At 45.0% G+C, this 10,570-nt stretch overlaps 1 pseudogene; it reads right to left on the bottom strand.

The window, feature by feature from the left end:
• Positions 1 to 3,417: 3,417 nt before the first annotated feature.
• Positions 3,418 to 3,985, bottom strand: LOC137772260 (glutathione peroxidase 1 pseudogene; annotated as a pseudogene).
• Positions 3,986 to 10,570: the final 6,585 nt, after the last annotated feature.

Genomic DNA, 10,570 nt, shown 5'->3' with positions numbered 1-10,570 from the left:
AAGTGACCCAAACGGACCCTGTCCGTTGACAGGTGAATGGATAAACAAAATGTGGTATATACATACAATAGAATATTCTTCAGTTTTAAAAAGGAAGGAAATTCTGGAAAATGCTATAACGTGGATGAACCTTGAGGACATTATGCTAAGTGAAATAAGCCAGTCACAAAAGGAAAAATGCTGTATAGTTGTACTTATATGAGGTACCTAGGGTAGTCAAGGTCATAGAGAAAGAAAGTAGAATGGTGGTTGCCAGGAGCTGCGGGGAGAGGAGGGAATAAGGAGTTAGTTACTGTTTAATGTGTACAGGGTTTCAGCTCTGATGGAAAAAGTTCTGAAGATGGGTGGTGGTAATGATTGCAGAACAATAAGAATGTACTTAATTCTGTTAAGGTACTTAACAGAACTGTACACTTAAGAATGGTTAAAATGGTCAATTTTATGTTATGTATTTTTACCACAATTTTTTAAAGTGCTTTCTCTCTAAGCTTCTAGTATACTTCCTGCTCCTAGTTTCTCTTTTCCTACCTCCATGGCCACTTCTCAGTCTCCTAGTCAATTCCTTCTCTACCTAAATGAGAAATGTTGGAGGCCTTCTTTTCTTGCTTCCTTCCTTCAGCAAATATTTGAGTGTCTACTCTGTGTTGGGAATCAACAGTGACAAAAGACACAAAGTTTCTCTTTATGGAGCATCTATTCTTACTGGATAGAAGATGATCCAATGAACAAATAAACAAGTAAATATGTAGTACGTTAGATCAGGGGTCCCCAACCCCTGGGCCATGGACCAGTACTGGTCCATGGCCTGTTAGGAACCGGGCCACACAGCAGGAGGTGAGCGGGGAGTGAGCGAGCGAAGTTTCATCTGTATTTACAGCCGCTCCCCATCACTCGCATTACAGCCTGAGCTCCGCCTCCTGTCAGATCAGCAGCGGCATTAGATTCTCATAGGAGCGCGAACCCTACTGTGAACTGCACACGCGAGGGATCTAGGTTGCGCGCTCCTTATGAGAATCTAATGCCTGATGACCTGAGGTGGAGCTGAGGCGGTGATGCTAGCACCGGGGAGTGGCTGCAAATACAGATTATCATTAGCAGAGAGGTCTGACTGCACAGAGACCAAAATAAATCAACTGCTTGCAGACTCATATCAAAACCTTATCAGTGAGTGGCAAGTGAAAACAAGCTCAGGGCTCCCACTGATTCTGCATTATGGTGAGCTGTATAATTATTTCATTATATATTACAATGTAATAATAATAGAAATAAAGTGCACAATAAATGTAATGCACTTGAATCATCCCAAAACCATTCCCCACCCTCCCCACCCCTCGTCCCTAGAAGAATTGTCTTCCACGAAACCGGTTCCTGGTGCCAGAAAGGTTGGGGACCACTGCGTTAGATGGTCATAAGAGCTACAGAAAAAAATAAAGCAGGTTAAGGGAGATTGGAAGAGCCAAGGTGAGGTGGAGGGCTGCTGTTCTTTAGGGCTGGTCTGATAAGGTTACATCTGAGCAGTGAACTGAAGGTAGTGGAAGAGAAAGCAATGCTATTATATGGAAGAGTTTTCTAAACAGATCACAAGGCCCTGAGGCAGAAGAGAGTCTAATGTGTTTGAAGAATAGCAATGAGGCCATGGCGACTGGAGCAGAAAGAGATGGGGCAGGGTATATACTCTGAGAGGCAGTGAGGTGGAGATACAGGTCATAAAGAGCCTGGCAGACAGTTTTGTCGAGTGAGATGGGAAGCGAATAGAGTGGGGCAGAGGAGTGGCATAATGTGACCAATGCTGTAACAGGACCACCCTGGCTGCTGTGCTGAGAACAGATTGTAGGAGGGAAGAGTGGAAGTGGGAGGTTACTGCAACAATCTAGGTGAGAGAGGAAGGCGGCTCAGACCAGAGAGGCAGTTGTGGACATAATAAAAAGTGGAAAATTGTGAATATCTCCTGATGGGAGGGTCTGTCGACAGATTGGGTATGGGAGGTGAGAAAAAGAGGAGTGACCAGATGATTCAAAGTTCAGGGCCTGAGTGTCAAGAAAAATGGAGTGGTCATTTATAGAGTTGGAAAGGACTGTTATGAGGAAATTTGAGGGTGAAAATCAGGGTTGGGTTTTGAACATTTGGTTTGAGATATCATCTATTAGATATCTAAGTGGAGATGTTGAATAAGCAATTGGAACATGCATCTGGAGTTCAGCATAGACACAGAATTTCAAGGTCAAGTCCTGGGTTTTCCTTCCTCTTCCTTTTAAGTCTCTCTCTAAGTAATCTTATCCATTTCCTTGGCTTTCAATACCCCCTATAGGCTTCATCGATTTTAACCTGTACGATCACACAGAACCCCATGTTACAGTTCCCTGAGCTTGGTTTTATGCTCTGCTGTCACCATCTTGAAATTCTTAATAATTTTTGGACAAAGGGACCTGCATTTTCACTTTGCACTGGGTTCTGCAGATTAAGGAACCTGTCCTGCTCCCAAATGTGTAACTTTATTTTGGATTTCTCTTTTGAGCACTTTGTCTCATATGCCCAACTGTCTACTTGACATCTCCACTTGGATAATGTAAAGAGACCTCAAAACTAACATATCCAAAACTAACCTTCTCTAATCTGCACTCATTCGTTCTTGCCCACCATTCCAATCAGAAACCAGAGAGCCATACTTTCCTTTCTCTCCCCATTCTCCCTCCCCCATTCTCCCTCCCCCATCCAACCCAAGTCATAAGGATTGTACTTCAAAAATATGTTTCAGATTAATCCACTTTTTTCCACTTCCACTGCTCCTAGCCTGGTCCAAGCAATGATCATTTCTCATCTGGACTACTGTAGAAACTCCTGGCTGGTGTCTCCACCTCACAAGTTTTGCCTCTTCTCCAACATGAAAAAATGGTTTATTTTTCACTTAGCAGCTTAAGGGGTCTTTTAAAATAAACCACAATGTGATTACACTATGCTCCTGCTTCAACCTTCCAATGGCTCCCGTTGCATTAGAACAAAACCCAAATCCTACAAGCCGCTGCGCGAACTGAGCTCTCACCACCACATCATCTCTCCTTTGCCCCATTCACCCCTCCCTCACCCCAGAAAATGGCACAGTGGCATGTCAGTTCCCAATGCTCTGACCTCTCCTCTGTCTTAGGATGTATGTTTTGTCTGCCTAGAAACCAACAACCCCCAACTCCCTCCAGCTTTTGCGGTGGGGTGGGGGGAGGGGGGGTTGTTTCTTTTGTGTTTGTTTGTTTGTCTTTGCCTAACTCTTTTTTTTTTTTTTTTTTTCTGCTGATACTCATCGCTTTATTAGTGCAGAACTGTGGTCTGGGAAAGGGGAGCCTGGGATGAACAGGACCAGCACCCATCTCGGGGGATTTTCCTGGACATCAGGGGTTCCTCCATGCACGTTTAGAGGTAACACCTTCATAGATGAAATCCCCAGAGGGCAGCGCTGTGACTGCCAAGGAGCAGGGGTAGGAGGGGTGCCCTGGGCACAGCTGGGCCCTGGGACAGCAGGGCTTCGATGTCAGGCTCCATGTGGATGGTCAGAATGCAGCGGCTATACCTGCGCCCAGGCACACGGCCCAGGCCACTTCTTTGCCACACACCAGAGACCAGGTGATGAACTTGGGGTCGGTCCTGAGGGCAGTGGCGGCGACACTGGGCGTGGGCAGAGCCTCGCGAAGGAAGGCGAAGAGCGGGTACGCCTGCGAGCCATTCACCTCGCGCTTCTCCACTTCTCGAAGAGCATGAAGTTGGGCTCGAACCTGTTGCCTGGTCTGACGTACTTGAGGCAATTCAGGATCTCGTTTTGGGCGTTTTCCTGATACCCAAACCGGTTGCACGTGAAGCTGAGCACGACCAGGCCTCGGGGCCCGAGGAGCCGCCTCAGCTCCTTCACCTGGGTGTCGTCCTGGACCCCTGTGCCTCCGAGCGATGCCAAGTCCTCAATGAGCAGGGCCCTACCCCGCAGGGAAGGTCCACGCGGCATGGGTGTCGGAGAGGAGAGGAGAGGGGAGAGCTACGAACTAGAAGCACCTGTTTTTGCATCTTACTCATCTGACAGGTCTCAGCTCAGATATCACATTTTTAAAGAAGCTTCCGTGTTCGGCTAGGTTCCCCAGAAAATGAAACCCAGGGCAAAAAGCTGCTGGGCTATTCTTTTAATAGGGAAAACAATCCCAGGGAGCAGGAAGGAAGAATTGGGAGAGAAGCAGGGAAGGAGGAAGAGCCAGTGTGTGGATATGCTGGCCATCTCCAAATGCAGCTGATCTCTTAATCTGCAGGACCACACCCCCAAGAAGTCTTGGGACCATCCTTCAGAGGCAGGCAAAGGGGAGATATTATCCTCTGGCTCCTACCTCCCAGCGCTCAAAGGTTCAGCCCTGGGATGTTAACTCCCCTGTATTTCTAGGCTGCATGTGGGCATGGGTGCTGAGAAGCCTCCTGGTGGTTCCAACAGGGTGACACCAGAGCAGGAAGCCAGAGAAGTGAGGTACAGAGCGGGAGCAGTATACTGTCAGGTCACACCTATGTGAAGTCGTCAGCACCACGCAGAGCTACAACAAGAGACAAGTGAGGACTTCCCTGGTGGCGCAGTGGTTAAGAATCCGCCTGCCAATGCAGGAGACGTGGGTTCGAGCCCTGGTCCGGGAAGATCCCACATGCCACGGAGCAACTAAGCCCATGCGCCACAACTACTGAGCCTGCGCTCTAGAGCCCGCGAGCCACAACTACCGAAGCCCGCGTGCCTAGAGCCCGTGCTCTGCAACAAGAGAAGCCACCGCAATGAGAAGCCCGCGCACCGCAACGAAGAGTAGCCCCCACTCGCCACAACTAGAGAAAGCCCGCACGCAGCAACGAAGACCCAACGCAGCCAAAATAAATAAATTAAAAAAAAAAAAAAAAAAAAAAGAGACAAGTGAAGCTGAGAAGATTCAAAGTGGAGGAAAAAAACTGAGACCTTTGCCCTGATCTACTCCAACCCCATCCAGGTCATCCTGTGTATTCATTCATTGGACAAATGATTTTCAAACACCTCCTAAGAGCCAAGAGTATGCTAGTGACAGTGACGCAAAGAAGTATAAATAGACACCACTGCTGCCTTGGAGGTGCTCACATTCTAACGAGGTTGATGGTTAAAAAAGTATAGGAGAAAAAAAAAAGATAAAAATCACTGTAATTATAAACTGTGACAAGTGGAGATAAGAAACAAACAAGGGGGAGAGAGAGAGAGGGAGGGAGAGAGAGAGAGAGAGAGAGAGAGAGAGAGAGAGAGAAAACAGGACCAGTGGGCTGGAACTCACGGGAGGAGGGGACAATGGCACGAGATGATACAGGAGAGGTTGACAGGAGTCAAATCATGTAGGTCTTGCTAGTTTCTTCAAAGAAGCCTGTTTTTTGTTTTCCTTCAGAGTATTTATTTATTTGAGTCTTTAATTGCTTTCTGTCTGTCTACCTGACTAGACTAGAAGCCCCATGAAGTCAAGGACCAGACGCCCTTCTTGTTCACCATGGTATACCTAGTGCCTAATCACCGTGCCTGGCGCCTGGCAGCCTTCAGTAAATAATAATTGTTGAGTAAATCTGTTGAATACAGGAATGAATGGATACGAAAGCACTTGCTGTGGAGAGCAAGGACTTACAGCTCAATGGCGTCAGGCTCTCATAATCAGATTCATGCATCTCCACAACAAGGGACCAGAAATCCTACAAGGATGTTGACCTGAGTCTTCCTGGGCTGTGCCTGGGTGAGCAGGAAATGCTCCATTTTCTTATCTGATCAAGTCTTAATTTAATTAACACATCTTTATTTCTATTTAAAACTTTTCAATCAGCTTACACTGAAGCCCTAGGAGCCATATTATTGTTTTAAGAGCGGCTCCATAGCCTGCCCCTGATCCATTACGTTTCACTAGTGTGATGTAAATTAGTATTATTATTATGCACTGCCCTGACAGCTGGTAAAATGGGGAAGTCCTCAAATGGCCTAACCACATGGTCCCCTCACCACTCTGCCCCCCAAGCCAAATAGCCCTCCTTATCAAATGAACCAGGTGTAATTCATTTTTTTATAAATTAATTAATTTACTAATTTATTTATTTTTGGCTGCGTTGGGTCTTCGTTGCTATGCACAGGCTTTCTCTACTTGCGGCGAGCGGGTACTCTTCATTGCAGTGTGCCGCCTTCTCATTGCGGTGGCTTCTCTTGTTGCGGAGCACGGGCTCGAGGCCCGTGGGCTTCAGTAGTGGTGGCGCATGGGCTCAATAGTTGTGGCTCGAGGGCTCTAGAGAGCAGGCTCAGTAGTTGTGGCCCACAGCTTAGTTGCTCTGCAGCATGTGGGATCTTCCCGGACCAGGGCTGGGACCTGTGTCGCCTGCATTGGCAGTCACATTCTTAACCACTGCGCCAGCTGCAATGCTTGCTTACTCCTGAGTAGCAGATTTCAATTCCCTGACAGCCCATGGAATTATTCAAACACGCCAATCACATCCTCCCTAAGGAACCAAGGGGCACCTCTCTCTCTTGATACTACAAAACTTGCCTCCTGCAGCCCCCAGGGAATTCACTCTTTTCCCGAATGCAGCCCCCATGTGGTACTGCACAGAGCAGTGTCCCCTTCCTCCAGACTGTGAGCATACGGACTAATAAACGGCTGTCCGTCTCATCCGTCCAGTGTCAGGTGTCATGTGTTTGGCTATCCCCATAACCCCAGGGCATCCCTCCTTCCTCCGCAGGGAGGGACTTAAATGTAAAATATGCTGGGACTTAAATGTAAAATCTTACAATGTGACGTTGACATTGAATAGGAGATGATCAAAATAAGCAGTTTAATCTTTAGAGGGTATATTAGTTTGGTCCGTCTGCAGGTATCAGAGACCAAACAGCGTGGGGGTTTTTTCGTTGGTTTTGTTTTGTTTTGTTTTTATTGGAGTATAATTGCTTTACAATGTTGTGTTAGTTTCTGCTGTACAATGAAGTGAATCAGCTATATGTATGCCTATATCCCCTCCCTCTTGGACCTGCCTCCCATCCCCCCAAACAGCATGGTTTAAACAAGAGTTTCTTTCCCCACCACAGTGTAGCAGCTCTCTTCCTCAAAGTCATCTGAGGCCCAGACCCTTCTATCTTGGGGCTTCTCCACCCCTAGGGCATGGCCCTCATCTGTATGTTTCTTATGGTGGAATCAGTGCATTTTCTTGTTAGGATGTTCCACAAAAATAGCTGCAGATGCCCCCAACTCCGTGACTTAGGACTAGTCAGCTGAAAATCTGGAGGCTCCAACACACCTTAAACTTTTAAACCTGAAAGCAGTTGGGACACCCACCCCCTCAAATGGAGTCTAGCAGAGGGACAATACAGAATCTTGGTTAAGAACTAAAACCCTAAAGCGTAACAATTCTGGGATCAAATTCCAACTTTGCCACTTGTTGGCTGTGTAATCTTCAGCAAGGCACTGACCGTACTTTACCTTTCTGAATTCGTTCCTGCAAATGTAAAATGGAGTTAATAACAGAAAGCACCTCAAAGGGTTGTTTTAGGGATTCCATGATATAACATACGCCTAGCAAAGCGCAGGCACAGAGTAGGGATTCAATGAATCGGCCATCTGGTACGTCCTTACCCCACTTGCCCAAGGAATGAACTCATAAATATTCAGGCTCAGGGGAAATTTTGACCTAGTGTATGGCAATGAGACGTACATACACACTTAGACATTCTGAACATGGGAAAGCTTATATAGGGCTATCTTACATGACTATCTTAAAGGGAAGTGTTATGAGGATTAAATTAAATGAGTTAATATGTATTAAATGCTTAGCACAGGGTCTAGTACATAGTAAGCACCATGTCGGTATGAGCTATTATAATTATTATGATCATCATATCTATAAGAGGTCGGTATTACTTATTGGTCCTTGTAAAAGGCTATGGGCACGTAAATGTAAAATATTACAATGTGACACTGTCTCCCTTCCCTGAGAGACTTTCTGTGTATGAGGTAACTGGCAGTTTCACTACCCCCATTTGTGCAGTTTTAGTGAAGTTGGCAATTGCTAACATAGTAAAGGGGACATGTGCTACCACACAGCTGTACAAGGAAACAGAATCACATTTTTTGAGGGTTCCTGACGGCGCAGCACTTTTTTCAAAAGTTCTCTGTACAATTTTCAGTACAAAAATAGGTGTGAACTGTGTGCCCTTTGGAAGGGAATGAGTTGGCCACTGCAGTGCTAAGATTGGTATTGTTCAGAGAATGAAATTCCTGTTCACTGATGTTGTTTTGGGTTGGGCTGACCTTATGAACTGGATTTCTTTTCAGATGGGTGTATTTTTCCTTATTGCAAATTTCCTTCAATTCATCAGCAGAAATTCTAGCCACTTTGCTGGGAGCTTGTGACCCTGGTTTGGACGGCTTATGTACTCGCCTTTCGACAAATGTGGATTTATTTATTTTATTTTATTTTTTTGCAGTTCCTGCTTGGCACTTCCCGCTTTCCCTCTGGGACGCCATCTTTAGCCTTCTGTCACCACTCTCTGGTTTCATCCCCTATGAATCACTTCCTTTGGGTCACTTGAGTTTTTCTCCTGTAGGAGAGTCTAATCTTTTTCAACAACTACGTTAAAAAAGAATTTCCGTTCCTAGACTCCTGCTTTACCATTCATTCACTGATTCCTGAGCTTCGTGGCTTAGTTGCAATTCGTACATCCATTGACATATTTATCCATACCATAGGTGTGGCCACGTTACTCAAAGGGGCATTGGCTTTTCTAACACAATCCATGCCATACTGTGGCAGTCCTAAGTCCTATCAAGGTTTGTTGCCTGAGAGAACTCATTTTCTCTGAATTTTCCTACCCACAAATGTTTATTTTACTTACTTATCTACAGCTTATCTTCTTGCCAGAAGAATTTAAGGCTGCTTATAAAAATGCGAACACTAGAGGAAGATCAAATAAACTGGAAATAAGAAACATGAGGGAAAGCAAAGGTATAGAAGTAAGATGCAAGTTGTGGAGCCCTTGCGACAGATGGGACAAAAGTTGGCTCAGAGCCTCCCGGTAATCAACGCAAGAGAGAAAAATGATGGATTACAAAATGCACAGGGTCCCTGAAGGATAAACACACCAGTTGCATAGGCAGAGCATAATTGTTCTAAATCGACAGTGTCTCCCATGGACCCTTCCAAAGAAGTTCAGTGAACAGTATCCTAGTAACATCTTTCTCAAAACACAGTGAAGGATTGCCTGGGCCCTCCTTAACAATACCAAAGCCCAAGATAGCAGAAGTATTTCTACCTGAGGCTACAAAACTGGGCTAACCTCCTCTGACAATACCCAGAGATGAAGGCTGGATGGAATGACCTCCAGGAGGGCCTCAGAGAAGAAAAATGAAAAAAGTGCCTGGTGACAGCCCTCGGACTTCTGGGGCACTGTAAAATGCCAAAGACCACTCAGGAGCTAAGGATTTGATCAAATCTGTTGTTTGGGGCTGTGATGACCACAGAACCTGTTTGTTTCATTAAACCCAGTGATCTGAATTCCACTGCCAACCCTTACCCCCGTCCTTGGCTTTGTTGGGCCCTTTTGTCCGCCAAGAAGAAAAACGGAAAAGGAGGAGGTCAGAGTCTTGAGAAAGGCTGGGGGGCAGCCCCGGGCAGGGATGCAAAAGAGGGCCTCGCCCACATAGGGCCGGAAGAACTTCAGTGGGTTCTTTGGCCCCATACTGACTTTCTTTATTGACTTTTAGTTTATATGAAATTCAGTTGAATCCACTGTGCATGCTGACACTGCCTAGCAAAGATGGCAGTATTAGCCATGAAATTTGCTTTATGCGCTATCAAAGTTTGCATAATATCTTTTTCACTAAAAATGAGGTAGCTCTTTCCTATCAGGGCCCTTCAGTTTAAAGCTCATGATATAACCCAGGAGATGGACAAACTATTTCCAACTGGAGAAAAAAATTTTTGAATTTATGTCAATAAAACTCAGCTTTTGTGGTCATTTCTTCATTGTTGTTAGTGTGAAATTATAAAGTGTCTTCACTCTGAACCTCAAAGAAATCAGCATGTAATTTTCACATGAATTTTCATAATTGTCCTGTGGAGTGTACAAGGGGGATCCACATTAATCCAAGAAAGCAACGCCCATATGTTTCTGTACATTAGGAGAGGATGGAGAAGGGGAGAGGGTAGGGGCAAGAATGAAAACTTAGAAATAGTGACAAATCATCATCAAAATTGAAAATCCCTCAAAATGAAGGATAATAATAGCTTTCTCTGAATCACCATCAATCTGCACAGAATATTATCACCAACAGGAATCCTGCATTTACCAAAAAAAGGAAAGAGAAAGTATTTTTTCTAACTTCTTTTTTGTAGATTAATGGCTAACTTAACCTCCAGTATGGTAATTCAACATAATCTAGAGTTGATACAAATGCTCCTGTATAGGCTAAGGTTCACTAGTAAATTTAATTTTTTTTTTTTTTTTTTTTTGATGAAAGGATTTTTTAAAGTGTTACCAAATTTAGAAATTGAAAATAAAATTTTAAGACTTTCAAACCTATATGTT

This window comes from Eschrichtius robustus, chromosome 11 (genome assembly GCF_028021215.1).
Source record: "Eschrichtius robustus isolate mEscRob2 chromosome 11, mEscRob2.pri, whole genome shotgun sequence".
Taxonomy (NCBI): domain Eukaryota; kingdom Metazoa; phylum Chordata; class Mammalia; order Artiodactyla; family Eschrichtiidae; genus Eschrichtius; species Eschrichtius robustus.
Note: the sequence above shows the minus strand (reverse complement) of the source record. Positions and strands in the feature narration are given on the sequence as shown.